Here is a 23,950-nt window from a genome sequence, read left to right as displayed (position 1 = left end):
GGCCACCTTCCCGTACCTCGACAATGTCACCATCTGCGGTCATGACCACCAGGCCCACCACACCAACCTCCGCAAATTCCTCCACACTGCAAAAATCCTCAACTTAACCTGTAACAAGGACAAATACATGTTTAGCACCGATCGCCGAGCCATCCTGGCTACGTAGTGCATGATGGAGTCATCGGCCCAAATCCCGAACGCATGCGCCCCGTCATGGAGTTTCCCCTCCCCCACTACCCCAAGGCCCTGAAACATTGCCTGGGCTTCTTTTCTTATTACGCCCAGTGGGGCCCCAATTATGCAGACAAGGCCTGCCCACTAATCCAGTCCACGGTTTTTCCCCTATTGGCAGAGGCCCGCCAGGGTTTCAGTTGCATCAAAGCACACATCGCCAGGGCGACGATGCACACAATCGATGAGTCCCTCCCCTTCCAGGTCGAGAGCGACGCATCAGACGCCGCTCTGGCTGCCACCCTCAATCAGGCGAGCAGACCCGTGGCCTTCTTTTCACTCACCCTCCCCGCCTCAGAAATCCAACATTTCTCTGTCGAGAAGGAGGCCCAAGCCATCGTCTAAGCTGTGCGACATTGGAGGTATTACCTGGCCGGCAGGAGATTCACTCTCCTCGCTGACCAACGTCAGTAGCCTTCATGTTTGACTACGCACAGCGGGGCAAAATTAAGAATGATAAGATCTTACGGTGGAGGATCGAGCTCTCCACCTATAATTACGAGATCTTGTATCACCCGGGAAGCTCAACGAGCCTCCTGATGCCCTGTTGCGCAGCACTTGTGCCAGTGTTCAAGTAGACCGACTCCGAGCCCTCCACATCACCCGGTTCTTCCACTTTGCCCTACTCCATCGAGGAGGTCAAGGCCGTAACCAGAAACTGCCCAATCAGCGCGGCGTGCAAACCGCACTTCTACAGGCCAGAGAAGTGAAGGTTTCCTGTCCCCCCCCACCCCCCCCCCCCAACCCCAACCATTTTTTCACTGGCGCACACCACTGCAGCCCCCTTCCCAAGAGGACCCGTCCTCCCACTGGCCTCATCCGGACGCGATGAAGCTGAAAACAACATGCTCCCAGAGCCACGGAGGCCCGAACTGACGCCAGCATCACCGCCGGGACTGCGGCGATCGCAGAGGACGACCATGGCCCCTGACCGGCTGATAGTTTCATTGTAAAATGAACTTATAAATAATTGTCTGTAAATATGTGTATTGTAAGTAAAGGCACCGAAGGGTACCGCTATAACCTCTACCACTGTGAAAGCAAGGCCCCCACCCAACCGGACTCTTTTTTAAACAGGGGGGAATGTGGTAGGCTATATTAGAGGTATTGCGGTACATAGGTAGGATGTACTTTATACTGTAGTATGATTGGTAGAACCTGCCTGCTGGTTCCGCCCAGCAGGCGGAGCATAAGAATCTGTGTTTCACCCACAGCAGTCATTCTGTACCGGAGCTGCTGGGGTAACTACTTGCTCATTAAAGCCTTCAATTGGACTACAATCTCGCTTCAGTGGTGATTAATCGTGCGTCACTATCAGTAAGACAATCCCACTTGCCCGCATTTGCCCCATTCCCTCTTTCCCCACCCTGCTCATGGAACTGTCTAACTGCTTTTCAAAAGACAAAATCGTACCCGCCTCTACCATTGCCTCTGGCAACCAGTTCCAGATGCTCACCATCTTCGGTGTGAAGAAATTTCCCCTGTGAAATCTTTTGTATCTCTCCTCTCACCTTAAACCTATGCCCTCTAGTTCTAAACTCCTCTACCTTTGAGAAAAGATGTCGACTATCCACCTTAACTATGCTCCTCTTTATTTTATAGACCTCTATAAGACCCCCCTCAGCCTGCAACTCTCCAGGGAAAAAGTCCCAGCCTATCCAGCCTCTCCTTATAATTCAGACCATCAAGTCCTGGGAGCTTCCTTGTCGATCTCTTCTGCACTCATTCTAGTTTAACAATACCCTTCCTATAATAGGGTGGCCAGAACTGAACGGAATATTTCATGTGTGTCTTGTGCAACTTCAACAAGACATCCCACCTCCTGTATTCAATACCGTGACCAATAAAACCAAGCATGCTGAATGCCTTCTTCATCACCCTGTCGCCCTGCGACTCCACCTTCATAGGACATAGAACATAGAACGATACAGCGCAGTACAGGCCCTTCAGCCCACGATGTTGCACCAAAACAAAAGCCATCTAACCTACACTATGCCATTATCATCCATATGCTTATCCCATAAACTTTTAAATGCCCACAATGTTGGCGAGTTCACTACTGTTGCAGTTAGGGCATTCCACGGCCTCACCACTCTTTACGTAAAGAACCTACCTCTGACCTCTGTCCTATATCCATTACCCCTCAGTTTAAATCTATGTCCCCTCGTGCCAGCCATTTCCATCCACGGGAGAAGGGTCTCACTGTCCACCCTATCTAACCCCCTGATCATTTTGTATGCCTCTATTAAGTCTCCTCTTAACCTTCTTCTCTCCAATGAAAACAATCTCAAGTCCATCAGCCTATCCTCATAAGATTTTCCCTCCATACCAGGCAACATCCTGGTAAATCTCCTCTGCACCCGCTCCAAAGCCTCCACGTCCTTCCTATAATGCGGTGACCAGAACTGTACGCAATACTCTAAATGCGGCCATACCAGAGTTTTGTACAGCTGCAACATGACCTCTTGACTCCGGAACTCAATCCCTCTACCAATAAAGGCCAACATTCCATAGGCCTTCTTCACAAACCTATCAACCTGGGTGGCAACTTTCAGGGATCTATATACATGGACACCTAGATCCCTCTGCTCATCCACACTTCCAAGAACTTTACCATTAGCCAAATATTCCGCATTCCTGTTATTCCTTCCAAAGTGAATCACCTCACACTTCTCTACATTAAACTCCATTTGCCACCTCTCAGCCCAGCTCTGCAGCTTATCTACGTCCCTCTGTAACCTGCTACATCCTTCGACACTATCGACAACACCACCGACTTTAGTGTCGTCTGCAAATTTACTCACCCACCCTTCTGCGCCTTCCTCTAGGTCATTGATAAAAATGACAAACAGCAAAGGCCCCAGAACAGATCCTTGTGGTACGCCACTTGTAACTGAACTCCATTCTGAACCTTTCCCATCAACCACCACCCTCTGTCTTCTTTCAGCTAGCCAATTTCTGATCCACATCTCTAAATCACCCTCAATCCCCAGCCTCCATATTTTCTGCAATAGCCTACCGTGGGGAACCTTATCAAACGCTTTGCTGAAATCCATATACACCACATCAACTGCTCTACCCTCGTCTACCTGTTCAGTCACCTTCTCAAAGAATTCATAAGGTTTGTGAGGCATGACCTACCCTTCACAAAGTCATGCTGACTATCCCTGATCATATTATTCCTATCTAGATGATTATAAATCTTGTCTCTTATAATCCCCTCCAAGACGTTACCCACTACAGACGTGAGGCTCACCGGTCTATAGTTGCCGGGGTTGTCTCTTCTCCTCTTTTTGAACAAAGGGACCACATTTGCTATCCTCCAGTCCTCTGGCACTATTCCTGTAGCCAATGATGACATAAAAATCAAAGCCAAAGGTCCAGCAATCTCTTCCCTGGCCTCCCAGAGAATCCTAGGATAAATCCCATCAGGCCCCGGGGACTTTCTATTTTCAACCTGTCCAGAATTGCCAACACCTCGTCCCTACGTACCTCAATGCCATCTATTCTAATAGCCTGGGTCTCAGCATTCTCCTCCACAACATTATCTTTTTCCTGAGTGAATACTGACAAAAAATATTCATTTAGTATCTCGCCCATCTCTTCAGACTCCACACAGAACTTCCCATCCCCGTCCTTGACTGATCCTACTCTTACCCTAGTCATTCGCTTATTCCTGACATACCTATAGAAAGCTTTTGGGTTTTCCTTGATCCTACCTGCCAAATACTTCTCATGTTCCCTCCTTGCTCATCTTAGCTCTCTCTTTAGATCCTTCCTCGCTATCTTGTAACTATCCATCGCCCCAACTGAAACTTCACACCTCGTCTTCACATAGGCCTCCTTCTTCCTCTTAACAAGAGATTCCACTTCTTTGGTAAACCACGGTTCCCTCGCTCTATGCCTTCCTCCCTCCCTGACCGGTACATACTTATCAAGAACACGCAGTAGCTGATCCTTGAACAAGCTCCACTTATCCAGTGTGCCCAACACTTGCAGCCTACTTCTCCAACCTATCCCCCCCAAGTCACGTCTAATGGCATCATAATTGCCTTTCCCCCAGCTATAACTCTTGCCCTGCGGTGTATACTTATCCCTTTCCATCAATGAGCTATGAAATATACTCCTAGATCTCTTTGATCTGTAATTATCCCCAACTCCCGACCATTCACCAACAGGGGGATTGAGTTTAAGAGCCGCAAGGTTTTCCTGCAGCTTTATAAAGTTATAGTTAGACCATACTTGGAATTTTGTGTCCAGTGCTGGTCACCTCATTATAAGAAGGATGTGAATGCTTTGGAGAGGGTATTGATGAGATTTACCAGGATGCTGCCTGGACTGGAGGGTATGTCGTATGAAGAAAGGTTGAGAGAGCTAGGGCTTTTCTCACTGGAGCGAAGAAGGCAGAGAGGTGACTTGATAGAGGTGTACAAGGTGATAAGAGGCATGGGTAGAGTGGATAGCCAGAGACTTTTCCCCAGGGTGGAAATGGCTGTCATGAGGGGACTTAATTTTAAGGTGATTGGAGGAAGATATAGGGGAGTTGTCAGAGGTATGTTCTTTACACAGAGGGTAGTGGATGTGTGGAATGCACTGCCAGCAGGGATGGTGGAGTCAGAGTCATTAGGGTCATTTAAGCGACCCTTAGTCAGGCACATGGACAGCAGTAAATTGAAAGGGTATAGGTTAGGTTGTCGGTAGATTAGGTTAGATTAGGAGAAATGGGCGGCACAGCATTGTGGGCTGAAGGGCCTGTACTGTGCTGTACTGTTCTATGTTTTATTAACTGAATGGGCCCTGCCCTGATTTGATAGACCAAAATGGATCACCTCACATTTATCAAAATTAAACTCCATCTGCCATTCTTCTGCCCACTGGCCCAATTGGTGAAGATCATGTTGCAATCTTATATAACCTCATTTACTATCCACTATGCCACCAATCTTGGTGTCATCTGCAACCATACCAACCATGCCTCCTACATTCTCATCCAAATCATTTATATATATAAAACAAACAACAGTGGACCCAGCACCGATCCCTGAGGCACGCTGTTGGTCACAGGCCTCCAGTTTAAAAAACAATCATAATAAAAAGAACTAGGAGCAGGAGTAGGCCATCTGGCCCCTCGAGCCTGCTCCGCCATTCAGTGAGATCATGGCTGATCTTTTGTGGTCTTAGCTCCACTTTCTGGCCCAAACACCATAACCCTTAATTCCTTTAGAACATAGAATGATACAGTGCAGTACAGGCCCTTCGGCCCACGATGTTGCACTGACATGGGAAGTCAAAAAAACAAAAGCCATCTAACCTACACTATGCCATTATCATCCATATGCTTATCCAATAAACTTTTAAATGCCCTCAATGTTGGCGAGTTTACTACTGTTGCAGGTAGGGCATTCCACGGCCTCACCACTCTTTGCGGAAAGAACCTACCTCTGACCTCTGTCCTATATCTATTACCCCTCAGTTTAAGGCTATGTCCCCTTGTGCTAGCCATTTCCATCCGCAGGAGAAGGCTCTCACTGTCCTTCAAAAAACTATCTATCTTTATCTTAAAAACATTTAATGAAGGAGCCTCTACTGTTTCACTGGGCAAGGAATTCCATAGATTCACAACCATTTGGGTGAAGAAGTTCCTCCTAAACTCAGTCCTAAATCTACTTCCCCTTATTTTGAGGCTATGCCCCCTAGTTCTGCTTTCACCCGCCAGTGGAAACAACCTGCCCGCATCTATCCTATCTATTCCCTTCATAATTTTATACGTTTCTATAAGATCCCCCCTCAACCTTCTAAATTCCAACGAGTACAGTCCCAGTCTACTCAACTTCTCCTCGTGATCCAACCCCTTCAGGTCTGGGATTAACCTAGTAAATCTCCTCTGCACACCCTCCAGTGCCAGTACGTCCTTTCTCAAGTAAGGAGACCAAAACTGAACACAATACTCCACAATCCGCAACAAGCACACTTTACCTTCGATCGCCAAACCAATTTTGTATCCAATTGGCTACCTCACCCTGGATTCCGCGAGATTCAACCTGATGCAACAATGACCATAGAACATAGAACATTACAGCGCAGTAAAGGCCCTTCGGCCCTCGATGGTGCGCCGACCTGTGTAACCACTCTGAAGCCCATCTACACTATTCCCTTATCATTCATATCATAGAATTTACAGTGCAAAAGGAGGCCATTCGGCCCATCGAGTCTGCACCGGCTCTTGGAAAGAGCATCCTACCCAAGGTCAACACTTCCACCCTATCCCCATAACCCAGTAACCCCACCCAACAATAATGGCAGTCTTGGACTCTAAGGGCAATTTATCATGGCCAATCCACCTAACCTGCACATCTTTGGACTGTGGGAGGAAACCGGAGCACCCGGAGGAAACCCACGCACACACGGGGAGGATGTGCAGACTCCGCACAGTGACCAAGCCTGAATCGAACCTGGGACCCTGGAGCTGTGAAGCAATTGTGCTATCCACAATGCTACCGTGCTGCCCTTATGTTTATCCAATGACCATTTAAGTGCCCTTAATGTTGGCGAGTCCACTACTGTTGAAGGCAGGGCATTCCACGCCCTCTCTGAGTAAAGAACCTACCTCTGAATCTGTCCTATATCTATCTCCCCTCAATTTAAAGCTATGTCCCCTCATGCTAGACATCACCATCCGAGGAAAAAGGCTCTCACTGTCCACCCTATCTAATCCTCTGATCATCTTGTATGCCTCAATTAAGTCACCTTTTAACCTTCTTCTCTCGAATGAAAACAGTCTCAAGTCCCTCAGCCTTCCCTCATAAGGTCTTCCCTGAATACCAGGCAACATCCTGTTAAATCTCCTCTGTACCCGTTCCAATGCTTCCACGTCCTTCCTATAATGTGGTGACCAGAATTGCACGCAATACTCCAAATTCGGCCGCACCAGAGTTTTGTACAGCTGCAACGTGACCTCATGGCTCTGAAACTCAATCCCTTTACCAATAAAAGCTAACACACCGTACGCCTTCTTAGCAACCCTCTCAACCCAGGTGGCAACTTTCAGGGATCTATGTACATGGACACCGAGATCTCTCTGCTCGTCCACACTACCAAGAATCTTACCATTAGCCCAGTACTCTGTCTTCCTGTTATTCCTTCCAAAATTAATCACCTCACACTTTTCTGCAAAAAACCCCATTTGCCACCTCTCCGCCCAGCTGTGCAGCTTATCTATGCCCCTCTGTAACTTGTAACATCCTTCCGCACTGTCCACAACTCCACCGTGTTTAGTGTCATCTGCAAATTTACTCACCCATCCTTCTACGCCCTCCTCCAGATACCATGCAGTACATTGTCAAAGGCCTTACTAAAGCCTATGTGCACAATGTCATCCGCACTGCCCTCACCCACCCTCTTGGTTACCACTTCAAAAAACGTACTCAAATTCATGAGTGATGACTTTCCCCTTAGAAAGCCATGTTGACTTTCCCTAATTAGTCCTTATCTGTCTAAATGCTTTGTTTCCTTACAACTACCATTACCCTTTGCTTGTTTCCATGACACCTTTGCTATTGAATCTCTCCTGCTGGCTAACTGTCCCCTTATCTTTTCCTTTGCCCTACTTCACCCATCCCTTTTCAACAGAATAATATTCACCAGATTTCTACTTTTCGCCAGTTCTGATGACTCACATTGGAATCAAAATGTTAATCCTGTTTCTCTCTCCACAGGTGATGCCAGAGCTGTTGTGTTTTTCAAGCACTTCCTGTTTTTATTTCAGATTTCCAAATCCGTAGTTTTTTGTTTTACTGGTGTTGAATTGGAAGGGGTTAATTGAACTTGTTTGTTCAGTGAGTGTAATTACTGTCAGCCTCCATGGAGCCTCATTGTGTCACCAGAGAGATTCCCACTTCTATAAATAGCAGAATCCTTTCAATGTTATCTCATTAATCTCAGTGGGGACATCAATTCACAGACTGTGCGGAATCTGCTCGCTCTCCCCGTGTCTGTGTGGGTTTCCTCCGGGAGCTCCCTCTTCCCCATACTTTCAGCACATTCACTATCCCATTCTGGCTATTGGTGTCCTTGCTAAGTCTCCATATTGAGTTATTAATTATATTACCCATGTTTCACTGAATTACTGCTCTTGTCATTTAAATCTTGGGGATTGTCTTTGTTCCAGTCACACCCTCTGTTTCCTGTCCACTGACTCAATCATCCCCAATGTCTGAGACTGAACCAGATTGTTCACAGCCTCGCCGTTCTCGTTGACCCTGAACTGAGTCCCAACCCCAGATCCTCTCCATTCCGAATGCCACCTCCGGAATATCATCCAGCTGCAACTCTGCCTCACCCTGTCTGCTGCATTAAACCCCTCCCCTGCCTTTGTTAAATCAGCCTCGTCTCCAAAGTTTTCCTAGCCTACCTGTTCATTACAAGCTTGTACAAAGTCGAGCATAAGTCAAACTCTGCTTTCCTTTCGCATCTCACACCACATCCCGTCCACCGATCACCTCTGTGTTCACTCACCTTCATTAGCTCCTTGTCCTAATAACCCCTTTCCCTGCTGTGATTACAAACTGTGAAATCTCAAATCAATCCCAGTTCTGACCAAGTGCCATTGACCTGGAACATTAATTATGTTTCTCTGTCTGCAGCTGCGACCTGATCTGCTCAGTATTTCCAGCATTTTGTTCATTTTTGCTTTTCTTTTGATCATTTCTTTCTCTCCTTCAGTGTAATTGCTTCAATCTGATCATCCCTGAGGTTCAGGGAAATATGGATCCCTTCTCAACAAAACTGAACCCTCTCCCCCACCAATGAGTTTAATACCCGATCTAAAGCCCTAGTTATGGGAGCCACCAGGCCTCTGGTCCCAGTATGGTTCAGATAAAAAAGACCGGATCATCAGAAGAGGTCTCCTCTTCTCCAGTGCTGCTGCCTGTCATAATATACACCAGTATATCATGGTGCAGACACACACTGATGGACACACAGTGAGACCAATCAACACACACAACACCGCAGCCAATCACCAGTTAGAGCACATGCACTGTAAAGACAGGGGGCATCAGAGTTCCTGCTCATTCGAACTGCAGCGAGCTAGGAGGACAGAGCTCACAGCCTGCAACACAGACATTCACCATGTGCTGAGTGCATCGACTGGTTAGGACAAGGCAAAGGTCTTTAGTTAAAGCTAGTATTGTATTAACCCACAGTCAGAGTATGTTAAACAGTTAATGATTCAATAAAATAGTGTTGCACTATTTCAAGTGTTGGTGACCTGTATGTGTTCCACGGATCCAGAACACCCAACACAACATGATACCATTTTGGTTATCCATTTTGGTAGGAATAACAGCAAAAGGGATTATTATTTAAATGATAAAATATTAAAACATGCTGCTGTGCAGAGAGACCTGGGTGTGCTAGTGCATGAGTCGCTGAAAGTTGGTTTTCAGGTGCAACAGGTGATTAAGAAGGCAAATGGAATTTTTTCCTTCATTGCTAGAGGGATGGAGTTTAAGACTCGGGAGGTAATGCTGCAATTGTATAAGATGTTAGTGAGGCCACACCTGGAGTATTGTGTTCAGTTTTGGTCTCCTTACTTGAGAAAGGACGTACTGGCACTGGAGAGTGTGCAGAGGAGATTCACTAGGTTAATCCCAGAGCTGAAGGGGTTGGATTACGAGGAGAGGTTGAGTAGACTGGGACTGTACTCGTTGGAATTTAGAAGGATGAGGGTGGATCTTATAGAAACATATAAGATTATGAAGGGAATAGATAGGATAGATGCGGGCAGGTTGTTTCCACTGGCGGGTGAAAGCAGAACTAGGGGCCATAGCCTCAAAATAAGGGGAAGTAGATTTAGGACTGAGTTTAGGATGAACTTCTTCACCCAAAGGGTTGTGAAGCTATGGAATTCCTTGCCCAATGAAGCAGTAGAGGCTCCTTCATTAAATGTTTTTAAGATAAAGATAGATAGTTTTTTGAAGAATAAAGGGATTAAGGGTTATGGTGTTCGTGCCGGAAAGTGGAGCTGAGTCCACAAAAGATCAGCCATGATCTCATTGAATGGCGGAGCAGGCTCGAGGGGGCAGATGGCCTACTCCTGCTCCTAGTTCTTATGTTCTTATGTTATACCAGGAGTTGGGGGATATGAGCACTTCTTAGACCTACCTGCATGTTAAGTAATGGGTTAAGAGTTAAGTAATACATTAAGAGACATTGCAATTAGTTGTCTCATTTAGTTTAAGTATCCAATGATTGACATTGATATGTAAAGGGGCCCTTGTGGGAGGTGGTGTGCTGTTAAGGCTTTTGTGCAGAGGCTGTGGAAGTGAAATAAATGGTGCTGGTGAAAAGGAACAGGACTATTGGGGCAGCACGGTAGCATTGTGGATAGTTGCTTCACAGCTCCAGGGTCTCAGGTTCGATTCCGGCTTGGGTCACTGTGTGTGCGGAGTCTGCACATCCTCCCCGTGTGTGCGTGGGTTTCCTCCGGGTGCTCCGGTTTCCTCCCACAGTCCAAAGATGTGCTAGTTAGGTGGATTGGCCATGATAAATTGGCCTTAGTGTCCAAAATTGCCCATGGTGTTGGGTGGGGTTGCTGGGTTATGGGGATAGGGTGGAGGTGTGGACCTTGGGTAGGTTGCTCTTTCCAAGAGCCGGTGCAGACTCGATGGGCCAAATGGCCTCCTTCTGCAGTGTAAATTCTGTGAAATTCAATGAAATATTGACTCTTCATACAACGGTAACTAAAACATTTAACAATGGTAGCAGAGGATGGTTGCTGTGCAAATGTGAAGGTTTGAAAGATACAACTTTTCCTGATCAAACCAAGGAGTGAGTGAGAAGAAAAAAAAAAGATACATGGCTGAACCCAGGATAAAGATGGCTGGATATGACTATCCCCCCCTTATGTTCTGAAAGGGAATCGTACGACCAATGGAGAAGTGCAGTAGTTATGTGGACTAAGGTAACTGCCTTGGGAAAGAGAAAACAAGGTATGGCATTGGCTCTTTCTCTACCTTATGACAGTAAAATCCGAAACAAAGTGCTTTCTGAGCTGGAATTGTAAGAATTAGACTCAGAAGAAGGTCTGGAGACTCTATTACAATATATGGATAAGATTTACAAGAAAGATGACTTATTACCTGCGTATGAAGCATGGTCGGAATTTGATAAGTTCCGGAAAATAGAGGAATTCTCCATGGAAGACTATTCAATTTGGGGATGTTAATTCTCTGAAGTCGCTGAAAACATAAGAACATAAGAACTAGGAACAGGAGTAGGCCACCTGGCCCCTCGAGCCTGCTCCGCCATTCAATGATATCATGGCTGATCTTTGTGGACTCAGCTCCACTCTCCGGCCCATACACCATATCCCCGAATCCCTTTATTCTTTAGAAAGGCATCTATCTTTTTCTTAAAAACGTTTAAAGAAGGAGCCTCAACTGCTTCACTGGGCAAGGAATTCCAGAGATTCACAACCCTTTGGGTGAAGAAGTTCCTCCTACACTCCATCCTAAATCTACCTCCCCTTATTTTGAGGCTATGCCCCCTAGTTCTGCTTTTCCCGACCAGTGGAAACAACCTGCCCGCATCTATCCTATCTATTCCCTTCATAATTTTATATGTCTCAATAAGATCCCCCCGCATCCTTCTAAACTCCAATGAGTACAGTCCCAGTCTACTCAACCTCTTGTCATAATCTAATCCCCTCAACTCTGGGATCAACCTAGTGAATCTCCTAGTGAAAAGAGTGATGATCCCTTGCAATATTGCCGGAGTGAATCATTTCATTAGCACGGATGTTGCATCAAGTGAGATACCTTTGCTTCTGAGCAGACCGCCGATGAAGAAAGCACACATGAAACTGGATATGGAACAGGATAAGGCAACTGTTTTTGCAAAGACGGTGGACTTACAATTTACACAGTCGCGACACTATTGTATTCCATTACTGAAAAATAATATTTCAAGTAGGTGGTTAAGGATGTGTTAATGGCAGTTGAAAATGGGACTTTCGCTGATAAAAAGCTTGTTGTATTAAAACTGCATAGACAATTTGCACATCCGTCTCCTCGGAGGCTGAAAAATGTATTAAAGGATGCAGGGGTAAGGGATGAAGACTATACTAAACTGATAGAACAGGTTAGTCATTGCTGTGAAGTTTGTAGGAAGTACAGAAGGACACCAGCACAACCGATAGTAACCCTACCTTTGGCCAGGGATTTTAACAACATTGTGGCTGTGGACCTTAAGATCTGGGATCAGGCCATTTTTCCGAAAGGACAACTACCAAAAGTTGGTACAAAGGTGACATACTTGCCTGAATGGATGGATGCGATTGTTGGCAGGAAAGGCCACTTGAAAGTATAAACATTGGTTGAATGTACAGCATTCAGGGGAGGGAGTTAAGACAATGGATTGGGAACACGAAGTTCAAAAATGGAGGTCACAGGAACGCAGTGCCAATTCAGATAGTACATCGGTTAGTGAACAGGTCTGCAGGAAAAGGTCGAGAATGTTGAAAGGACATCCCACAGCAGATCGGAAGTATCAAGCAGTAGCAGTATAGAACAAGTTACCAGGCGGGAGAAGGGACGTAGTTTATCAAGGTCTCGGAACATGAGTAAGACTACGAATACTAATAGGAGTAGAAGCCCACAAGCACGTGAGATTATGGTGCCTTCCAATAAATTATATGAAAAGTTATCAAAGATGCTAAACAGCAAGAACTGCATAGTTGGAGTGAATTTGGGGTATACATGGAAGTACCGGAAAAGGGCCAAAGAGCTCTGTCCCACAGATGGATTTTCACGGAAAAGGTTCTTCCGGGTGGAACTTATAAGGCAAAGGCCAGGCTTGTGGCAAGGGGATTTGAAGAAAGCTTAGAAGATCAGGATTTAAGGGTAGATTCACCTTCAGCAGGAAAGGTTAATTTTAAAGATCTTCATTTAGCCACAAAGGCATGGGAATGCAAATCTATAGATATAACAGCTGCCTTCTTGCAGGGGCATCAGCTCCAGAGAGACATTTTTCTCCGTCCTCCTAAAGAAGCAGTTAACACAGAAGGGGTAATCTGGAAGTTGAACAAATGTGTATGTGGTTTAAATGTTGCATCTAGAGTCTGGTATTTTTCGGTAAAGTCAGTTTTGTTAAAGTTAGGCTGTTACCAGTTGAAAGTAGATCCGGTAATGTTTTACTGGCACTATAAAGGGAACCTTTCTGGCATCTTTATGATGCATGTCAAATAATTTTTGTGGGGTGGGACTAGTGATTTTGAAGCTTTTGTAATCTCTGGTTTGAGAAAAAAATTCAAGGTCGGAAGTCAGGCTTCCGGTGCATATACATATATTGGACTGGAAATCGGACAAAGTTAGGGTCACCTTTACATCAGCAATCTTATTTGGAAAGCATCAGCCCAATCGCAATTAGTTGTGGCCGGGTTTTCACAAAAAGATGCAAGGTTTCAAAGATGGAAAAAGAGCAACTGCAAAGTATAATTGGGCAACTGAATTGGTTAGGTAGACAGACTAGACCGGACATGAGTTTTGATGTCTTAGAGTGGAGTACAAAAATGAATGATCCCAATGTTGAAGACATAATAAGAGTAAATAAAGCGTTTGGCCAAACTAAAAATGCAGGAGTGTGTTTTGAGGTTCACGGTTTTAGGTGACCTTAGGCACTTGAAATTCATAGTTTATAGTGATGCGTCCTATACAAATCAAGCACAGGAGGTTTTATAATTTTCCTCTTGGGGAACAATGGTAAATGTTGTCCTCTTGTGTGGGAAACAAAGAAAATAAGGAAAGTGGTCAAAAGCACTTTGGCTGCTGAGACGTTAAGCTTTGTAGAGGCGGTGAATATGGCCTTTTATATATCTCAGATAGTGACAGAAATTTAACTTTCGGATATTGTTAATGAAGGGCGCCTGTTTCTGTGATTTTATTTTTTCAAAACAAAAAAAATTTGAAAAAAAAGAAGGGGGGATATTGTGTGCGTGTTTTTGAGTTTCTTTAAATTTTGTTTTCACCTAATTATTTTTTTTCTCCAAGGAAGGGGAGACCGTTAAGTAATGGGTTCAGAGTAAAGTAATGCATTATGAGACATTGCAATTAGTTGTCTCATTTATGTTAAGTATCCAATGATTGACACTGATATGTAAAGGGGCTTCAGGTGGCCCTTGTGGGAGGTGGTGTGTTGTTAAGAGTTTTGTGCAGAGGCTGTGGAAGTGAAATAAATGGTGTTAGGTGAAAAGGAACAGGACTATTGACTCTTCATACAATGGTAACTAAAACGTTTAACACTGCAAGTGATCTGCCTTCTGCCAGCATTCCGTCATCCTGCAACATAGACAACATCAGCCCGCCGCCGCCGCTCCGCATTGCTGGCAACCTAGGGGCCAACTGGAAGATATTCAAACAGCGCTTCCAGCTCTTCCTCGAGGCCACAGACAGGGAGGACGCCTCGGATACCAGGAAGATTGCTCTCCTCCTCTCCACGGCCGGAGACCATGCCATCCACATTTTCAATTCTCTCACCTTTGTGGATGATGAAGATAAAACTAAGTTCAAGACGGTCCTCCTCAAGTTTGACACTCACTGCAGCATAGAGTTGAATGAAAGTTTTGAGCGCTCCGTGTTCCAACAGCGTTTGCAGGGTAAGGATGAACCTTTCCAATTCTTTCCCACGCACGTCCGCATACTTGCGCAGTCTTGCACCTCCGACTCCATGATACTCGACCAGATGGTTTTAGGTGTTCAGTCGGACCCTCTACGACAGCAGCTCCTCAAAGTAAAGCAGCACAGCCTAGCGACCGCCATTGAGACCTGTGTCTTACACGAAAACACCACGAGTAGGTATTCCCACATCCAAGCAGCTGAAACGGCGCGGTAAGGTCCCCACGAGGCAGAACAGATCCAAGTGATTGAGTAATTCCAGGGCCTCAGCCTGGATGAGGGTGGCCATTTTGCGTGCTTTTCGCGCACAAAAGGAGGGGACGGCGACGTTGAAGAACGTAATGCGCAGGCGCGCACCACGCACGACCGCACCGCTGACGCTACGACGTGCGGCAACTGTGGCTCCGCCCATTTAAAACGGCAATGCCCTGCCAAATCTCGAAAATGCCTACGATGTGGCAGACTTGGCCACTATGCTGCCTGCTGCCGAGCAGCTCAGCCTGCCAATTCATATCGCTTCAGCCAGCCTCGCAGGAATGTCCGGGCAATTCAACCCACCGTCACCGAGTCCGATTCCGACCTCCCACACACCAGTGACACCGAGGACCCAAACGCTCCTTTTCAAGTCGCTGTCGTGACGAAAAACAGGCTGTCCCCAAAGCAAAGACACCAGCCGCTGTCGGTATACAGCATCGATCCAGACGATGAGTGGTGTGCCACCCTGACGGTCAACCGGTGCCAAATACGATTCCGCCTGGACACTGGTGCCTCTGCCAATCTCATTGCATGGTCTGACATGGTCCAACGCCTTCGTGTCACACCTGCCATCCCTCCATCAGCCTGCCAGCTATTGGAATATAATGGCAATGGCATTGCTGCTAGCGGCTCGTGCCAACTTGAAGTGACGCACAGGTCACGCAAAGCCATCCTTCCTTTTGAAATGGTGGGCTCCTTGAAAGCCCCCCTGCTTGGCGCGCAGGCATGCAAGCTGTTGAACCTAGTTCAGAGAGTTCACTCTCTCTCTCCTGATGACACGTCTGCCTTTCAGGACACTGACTTCAGGGCGCAACTCGGCGCCATCATCGACCAGCACCACGACGTCTTCGAAGGTATGGGAACGCTCCCAAAAACCTACAAGATCTTATTGAAACAGAACGCCACGCCTGTGGTGCACGAACCTCGCAGGGTCCCAGCACCCCTTAAGGACCGCCTCAAGCAGCAGCTGCAGGACCTCCAGGACCAAGGCGTGATCTCCAGAGTCACGGAACCAACCGACTGGGTCAGTTCCATGGTTTGTGTAAAAAAGTCTTCCGGCGAATTGAGAATTTGCATTGATCCCAAGGATCTGAATCGCAATATCATGAGGGAGCATTATACAATTCCGAAGCGCGAAGAGATCACATGCAAGATTGCTCGCGCCAAGCTCTTCACCAAACTCGACGCTTCAAAAGTATTCTGGCAAATCCAGCTCGACAAATCCAGCAGGAAACTGTGTACATTCAATACCCCCTTTGGCAGATATTGCTACAACAGGAGGCCGTTTGGGATCATATCTGCTTCAGAACTGTTCCATAGGATCACGGAACAAATGATGGAAGGCATTGAAGGTGTTCGTGTCTATGTCGATGACATAATCATTTGGTCCACCACCCCGCAGGAACACGTCAGTCGCCCCCAGCGTGTGTTCAAACGCATAAGTGAGCATGGCCTCCGCCTCAACAGGGCCAAACGCTCTTTTGGTCAGACGGAACTCAAGTTCGTCGGGGACCACATCTCCCAGTTTGGTGTGCAGCCGGATGCGAACAAGTTGCTGCTAGCACAGCCATGAGAGTGACAGAGGACAAGAAGGCGGTCCTCCGATTTCTGGGCATGGTCAAATTTTTAGGGAAGTCAGTCCTAACCTCGTCTCTCATACCACTGCTCTCAGGAAACTGGGCAGGAAGACGACAGACTTCCAATGGCTCCCTTCCCACGAGCGTGAATGGAGAGAACTCAAAACCAAACTCACCACGGCCCCGGTCTTAGCTTTCTTTGATCCAGCAAAAGAGACCAAAATTTCGACCGATGCCAGCCAATCCGACATTGGGGCCGTGCTCCTGCAACATGATGAGGCTTCATCATGGGACCCCGTTGCATATGCGTCACGTTCCATGACCCCATGGAACAGCGCTATGCGCAGATAGAAAAGGAGTGCCTGGGCCTTCTGACCGGTGTGGTTAAGTTTCACGATTATGTGTACGGGCTTCCTCAATTCACCGTCGAGACCGACCATTGCCCGCTGGTCAATATAATACAGAAAGACTTGAACGACATGACGCCTCGCCTCCAGCGCATTCTTCTCAAGCTCCGGTGATATGACGTCCAGCTGGTATACACCCCAGGCAAAGACCTCATCATTGCCGACGCTCTCTCCAGGGCACTCCGTGTGACCCAGCTGGATTTGTCTGCCAGGTTGACGCCCATGTGGCCTCCAATCTACCTGCCACGGATGAATGCCTCGTCCAAATTCGCCGCGAGACGCGGCTGACCCTTTGCTACAGGGTGTCATGCACCACCTAACAGACGGGTGGCTCAAGGGCCAATGCCCTCAGTTCTATAATGTCAGAGATGATCTGGCGGTAGTAGACGGGGTTCTTCTGAAACTGGACCGCATTGTCATCCCGCATAGGATGCGCCAGCTCGTCCTGGAACAGCTACACGAGGGCCACCTTGGTGTGGAAAAGTGCCGCCGACGGGCCCGAGAGACAGTGTACTGGCCCGGCATTAATGACGACATAGCCAACAGAGTGCTGCCCCACCAGTCAGCGCTTCCAGCCGGCCCAACCACGTGAGACCCTGCAGCCCCATGAGTTGGTCACGTCACCTTGGACCAAGGTGGGCATTGACCTATTCCATGCGCTGGGTAGAGACTATATCCTGATTGTGGACTACTTTTCAAATTACCCGGAGGTGATACGGTTGCACGACATCACATCGTCTGCAGTCATCCGTGCCTGTAAGGACACCTTTGCTCGACACGGCATCCCGCTCACGGTGATGTCAGACAATGGCCCCTGCTTCGCCAGCCAGGAATGGTCCAACTTTGCCAGGCGGTACAATTTTGCACATGTGACATCCAGTCCCCTGTACCCCCAATCCAACGGCAAAGCAGAGAAGGGCGTCCACATAGTCAAACTGCTCCTCTGCAAGGCTGCCGATGCTGGGTCTGATTTCTACCTCGCCTTGCTGGCCTATCGCTCCGCCCCACTTTCCACTGGCCTGTCGCCAGCCCAGCTGCTCATGGGTCGCACCCTGAGGATGACGGTGCCGTCCATTCATGTCCCAGACCTCGACCACGTTCCGGTACTTCGACGGATGCAGCTGTCTCGTGCACGGCACAAGGCGGCTCATGACTCCCGTGCAGCTGATCTCCCTGCTCTGGCTCCAGATGACAGTGTCCGCATCCATCTTCCGGATGGTGGCTGGTCTGCAACCGCTGTGGTCCTTTGGCAGGCGGCCCCCCGCTCGTTCCTGGTTCGTCTACCGTATGGCTCCATTCTGCGCCGCAATCGATGTGCCCTTCGTCTCGTTCCGCGCTTGCAACGTGATCCTACACTGTCGCCTCGCTCTCCTGCTGACCCTGCGATGGACTATGCAGAGATCCCGGTCACTCTGCATCCTCCTCACACTGATGCAGTCCAGCCCGCTCCTCGGCCAGCGGCTCCCGACCCACCCTTGAGGTGGTCAACCAGAATTCGTCGCCCACCTCAGATACTTAATTTGTGAACTTTGTGGACTTATGGACTTTCTGATTTGTTCTGTTCTTCCATTTAATTGTTTATATGGTTTATATATATAGTGTTCACCTCGTTATTCTCGTGACATACTGTTTTTCTGCACCAGGTACCTTCCCATGTAAATAGCTTAATTCTCATGTACATAGTCCTGTAAATATTTCACACACACGTAGTCAGGGACATTCTCACCATACACTATTTATTGCCACACAGGTACATTTTTTTATAAAAGGGGGATGTCATAATATGCACCAGTATATCATGGTGCAGACACACATTGATGGACATACAGTGCGACCAATCAACACACACAACACCGCAGCCAATCACCAGTTAGATCACACGCACTAAAAAGACAGCGGGCATCAGAGTTCCCACTCATTCAAGTTGCAGCTAGTTAGGAGGACAGAGCTCACAGCCTGCAACACAGAGATTCTCCATGTGCTGAGTGCATCGGCTGGTTAGGACAAGGCAAAGATCTTTAGTTGAAGCTAGTATCGTATTAACACAGTCAGAGTATGTTAAACAGTTAATGATTCAATAAAATAGTGTTGCACTATTTCAAGTGTTGGTGACCTGCATGTGTTCCACGGATCCAGAACACCCAACACAACACTGCCAATGTCCCATAAATTCAAATCCAGTCTATCTTGGCCATATCCTACTGTATTTTGTTAAATTCTACTCTCCCACAATCCAAAACCTTTTTTTGCAGCTAGTCTACTTCTTTGTCCATAACAAGTTTAAATTTAAGCGCTTTGTGGTTGCTATCACTAAAATACTCCTCCACCAACTCATCAACCGGCTGTCCGGCTTCATTACCCAGAATTATGTGTAGCATTTTACCATCCTTACTGGATGACACACAGCTTGGCGGAGTTGCTCATAGTACCAAGGATTGTCAGACGATACAACAGAATATAGATAGATTGGAGACGTGGGCTCATAAATGGCAGATGGAGTTTAATCCGGACAAATGCGAGGTGATACATTTTGGAGGATCAAATCTAGGTATGAATTATACTGTAAATATTAACATATAGAGGGATCTGGGCGTGCAGATCCACAGTTCCCTAAAAGTGGTAACACAGGTGGCCAAGGTGATTAAGAATGCATTTGGCATGCTTGCATTCATCAGCCAGGGCATTGAGTACAGGAGTTTGGAAATCATGTTGCGGCTGTATAAAACCTTGGTTAGGCCGCATTTGGAGTATTGCGTGCAGTTCTGGTCATCACATTATCAGAAGGATGTGGAAGCTTTGAAGAGAGTACAAAGAAGGTTCACCAGGATGTTGCCTGGTCTTGAGGGTGCTGGCTATGAGGAGCGATTGATTAAACTAGGATTGTGTTCACTGGAAAGACGGAAGCTGAGGGTATGCCTGAAAGAGGTCTACACAATTATGAGATGGTACACAGACAGGGCGGATAGTCAGAGGCTTCTCCAAGGGTGCAATTATAAATTACAAGGGGGCACAGGTTCAAGGTGACCCAGAGCCGGGATCGAACCTGGGACCTCGGCTCCGTAAGGCAACAGGGCTAAGCCATTGCGCCACCGTGCTGCTCTGGATCCTCCACATATTGAGCTAAAAGGTTCTCCTGTATAAATTTTAAGAACTCAACTCCATCTCAGCCCTTAACATGATGGTTATCCCAATTAATTTTGGGAAAGTTGAAATCACTTAATATAATTATCCTCATATATTTTTACATCCTTCCGCATATTGAAATCACATTTGCTTCTCAATTTCCTGCTGACTATCGATGGGTCGCTAATAAATACCTAGCAACGTAGCTGTCCACTTTTTAATCAGAAACTCTACCCAAAAAGCTTAATTTGAGTTGGCCACTTCCCGGCTTAAAATGGAGAACCGCAAAAGCTGAAGGGAAATTCAGCCAACACAGGCAAAGACTAGCAAATACAGAAATCATGTATATTGGAACCTGCATAACAACAGGGCAGCACGGAAACCAGCAGCCATCTGCATAGTAATGAGCGATTCCAAGACACAATGGCAACAGTTAAGGTGAATAAAGCCAAGCCAGACTCCTTGGTGCCAGCAGGGGCCAAGACAAAGGAAGGCCAACGGACATTAAGGGACCGCCCAACGATCAGGGAACTCCAGTATTGGAAAAATCGATCCAAGTGACGAGCAAATACAGAAATCATGTGTATTGTAAGGAACCTGTAAGGAACCAGGCAGCACTGAAACCAGCAGCCATCTGCATAGTAATGAGCAATTCCAGGGCACAATGGCAACAGTTGAGGTGAATAAAGCCAAGCCAGATTCCAAGGCACAATGGCAACAGTTAAGGTGAATAAAGCCAAGCCAGACTCCTCGGCGCCAGCAGGAGCCAAGACAAAGGAAGGCCAACGGACATTAAGGGACCGCCCAACGATCAGGGAACTCCAGTATTAGAGAAATCGATCCAAGTGATCGGAATGCAGTCCAATCACTTGGGACCAGGTACGGGGTCCGCCCCGAAGGGCAGGAGGCCCCTGCGGACTATAAAATAAAACCCCCAAGTTCAAATCGGCCTTCTTTGGCAGGGTCACTCAGCAACTTGAATCAACCCGTGAGAGTGACCTGTCTAAGCTGCCGCCAACCAAGTAAGTCTCAAGTCAACGCTGGCTACGAGATAGGCGCACCTAGCTACCAGTCGATGCCGTCTTTTGAATCCTGCAGACTCAGGACCTGAATGAAAGGCCATTTGTTCCCTGACCTGGTGGGCCAGTCCGAAGCTATGTATAGGCCTTTTAGTGATAGGAATAGCCTAGAAAGTAGAGTTTATGCATGAGTAGTGATTTATTGTGTATAATAAATGTGTTTTGATTTGAATCTTACTAATTGATGTGTTGAGTTATTGATAATTCCTTGAACTTGAACCTCGTGGCTGTATCATAAAGATACCCGGCGACTCTAGAGCGAAGGTTAAACAAACAGAGCAAATTACTATTTAAGAGCCAACCAAAAGTTAGCAACATATTACTGGCGACATCCTGATGGGACCCGATCGAGAAGTGGCTCGGGACTCCGCTCCACTCCGGGAGAACCGAAAAATTTGAATTAGAAATCCAATTGTTAACAGAAAAACCACAAGTGTTCAAACAGTTCTGATCAATCCTCATAATTCGGAAGTGTGTGAATGCATGCGTTACTAACAGGGCTATAAGGTAACACTGATTGATTTTTGTTGCAACAAAACTGCCTTAATACCCCTTGTTCCAAATTTTAAGAGAAGTATTTAGAGAGGAAAGATGGCAATGCAGGCAATGCAAAGCCTCATGAACCCCGAAAAATTTGTGGTCGCAACGACCAGCAGTAGAGTAGGACAGTGTCACGTTTGCGAAGAGGAAATCAGAAAGTACCTCAAAGGGAAAGGATGGCCCCTTTGGAGCAAATTCTGTGAAAATGAGGAAACATGTCCCGGGACTCTTGGACATACTTGGTGGGAGAACCTGAGCGAAATCCATAAGGAAAGCGTGGGAAAAGCTCGCAAGCCGATGATAATCGTGTCCTGTTTGGCACAATTGCGAGGCACAGAGGAGATCGTTCGGATGCTCCGTAAAGAGACAGAGGAGACACATCGAATGAGTAAGGTCGATCTGTTGAGATAGAGAAAGAGAACCTAGAATTAAGAAGGAAGTTAGCAGCAAAGTACGGAGAGGTGGATGATGCCAAGTGGGCACACCAGTCTTGTCTGGCGCACCTAAGCAGCTTCCAGACACAGTATGAAAAGGCCTATCAGGACACGCAACATGCAGTCCTGGTAAGGAAGAAACAGAGAAACAGAGGCATTGCAAAGGCAGTGTAGCGACCTGAAAGCAGCATTATGAGCACTCCATACTACCACCACAGAGCACAGACAAAGCTCACTAGATCACGCATAAGTGCCGGAAGCAGATTGCAGAACTACAATCTTTACTTTCAATTCAGACTGGGTTCCAGAGCACCTTTGGATCCCAGTTAGATACAGAAGACGGCCCGGATTTCGAAGAATTAAATGAGACTGCGCATAGATATGTTAGGGAACATGTGCGCAAGGAAAGCCCCAGAAGAGAAAAGTGCCCCAACCCCCCACAGAGCAGATAGTTCAGGCACGAATGAATCCAGTAACCACCCACCGCACAGTCACATCAGAAGGAGACACGGAATTCCTGTACACCACCCCCTTAACCGTGACCCAATTACGGGACGGGTGCGAGAAAATCACACCATTCCTCCCCACCTCAGTCCCCCACCACTTCTTTGCTAGAGTAAAGCAGTAGGCGACCATGTACGGCCTGGACGAGCGTGAGCACGTGAAGCTCACAGTTTTGAGCTTAGATCCTTCGGTCGTAGCAGCCCTTCACGACCCACAGAATGTAGGAGGAGGCACCCTAGCAGAGATGCACGCAGCGATCCTAGACGCGACCGGCTACAACAGAGGTGACCCCGTAGAAGGCCTGAATAAGTGCAGGCAGAAAAAGACAGAACACCCCACAGCGTTTGCTGGACGCCTGTGGATTCATTTCACGGCAGTTTTTGGAAATTTAGAACGTGCCCATTTGTCCCAAGACAGTATGGCCTAATGGGCCCGCACCCTTATCTCCCATGCCACAGAGGCAGGACAAAAAGCTTGTACGAATTATGACCCCTCAGAGGAAGCCCACAGTGAGAAATGGGTTTTAAAAAGAATGTCCCGCACCTGGGAGCAGTCTGTTCAAAACAAACCTGCAGTTAGGAAACCCGAGGAACAGCAGGCAGAAGCAGACATCCAAGCAATGAAAACGCACCAGAACTCCGCATGGGTGAACGAAGGCAAAAGCAGCCCCCCACAAAAGCCACAGGAGTGTTACAACTGTGGACAGTTAGGACACTTTGCACGAGAATGCAATGCCCCAGGAAAGCCACAGAGAGCCCAGCAGGCAGGCACTATGAATAAGAATAGGACAGAGCCCATACAGAGTGTGAGCACCTGTTCAGACCAGACGGACCTGAACGGAACAGACTGACAGTGTTCGGGCTCCCCCAGTTGGGTCTGCGACACCCTTTGGTATAGGTCCGGCCGACCAGTAGTTGCAGCAACGATACGGGGGCAGCCCATCGAATTTCTCTGGGACACAGGAGGGTCCTGCACCACAATCAATTCCTGCACCATATTCCAGAAAGACACGTGGCCCAGTACAGCCACCATTACCCTCAGCGGCTTTACAGGCCACTCACAGCAGGGACACATCACAGCCCCTGTACCCATTCAAATCGGCAACATCACCACCAAGCACCCCATCGT

The sequence above is a fragment of the Scyliorhinus torazame genome, chromosome 19 (genome assembly GCF_047496885.1).
Source record: "Scyliorhinus torazame isolate Kashiwa2021f chromosome 19, sScyTor2.1, whole genome shotgun sequence".
NCBI lineage: Eukaryota > Metazoa > Chordata > Chondrichthyes > Carcharhiniformes > Scyliorhinidae > Scyliorhinus > Scyliorhinus torazame.
Note: the sequence above shows the minus strand (reverse complement) of the source record.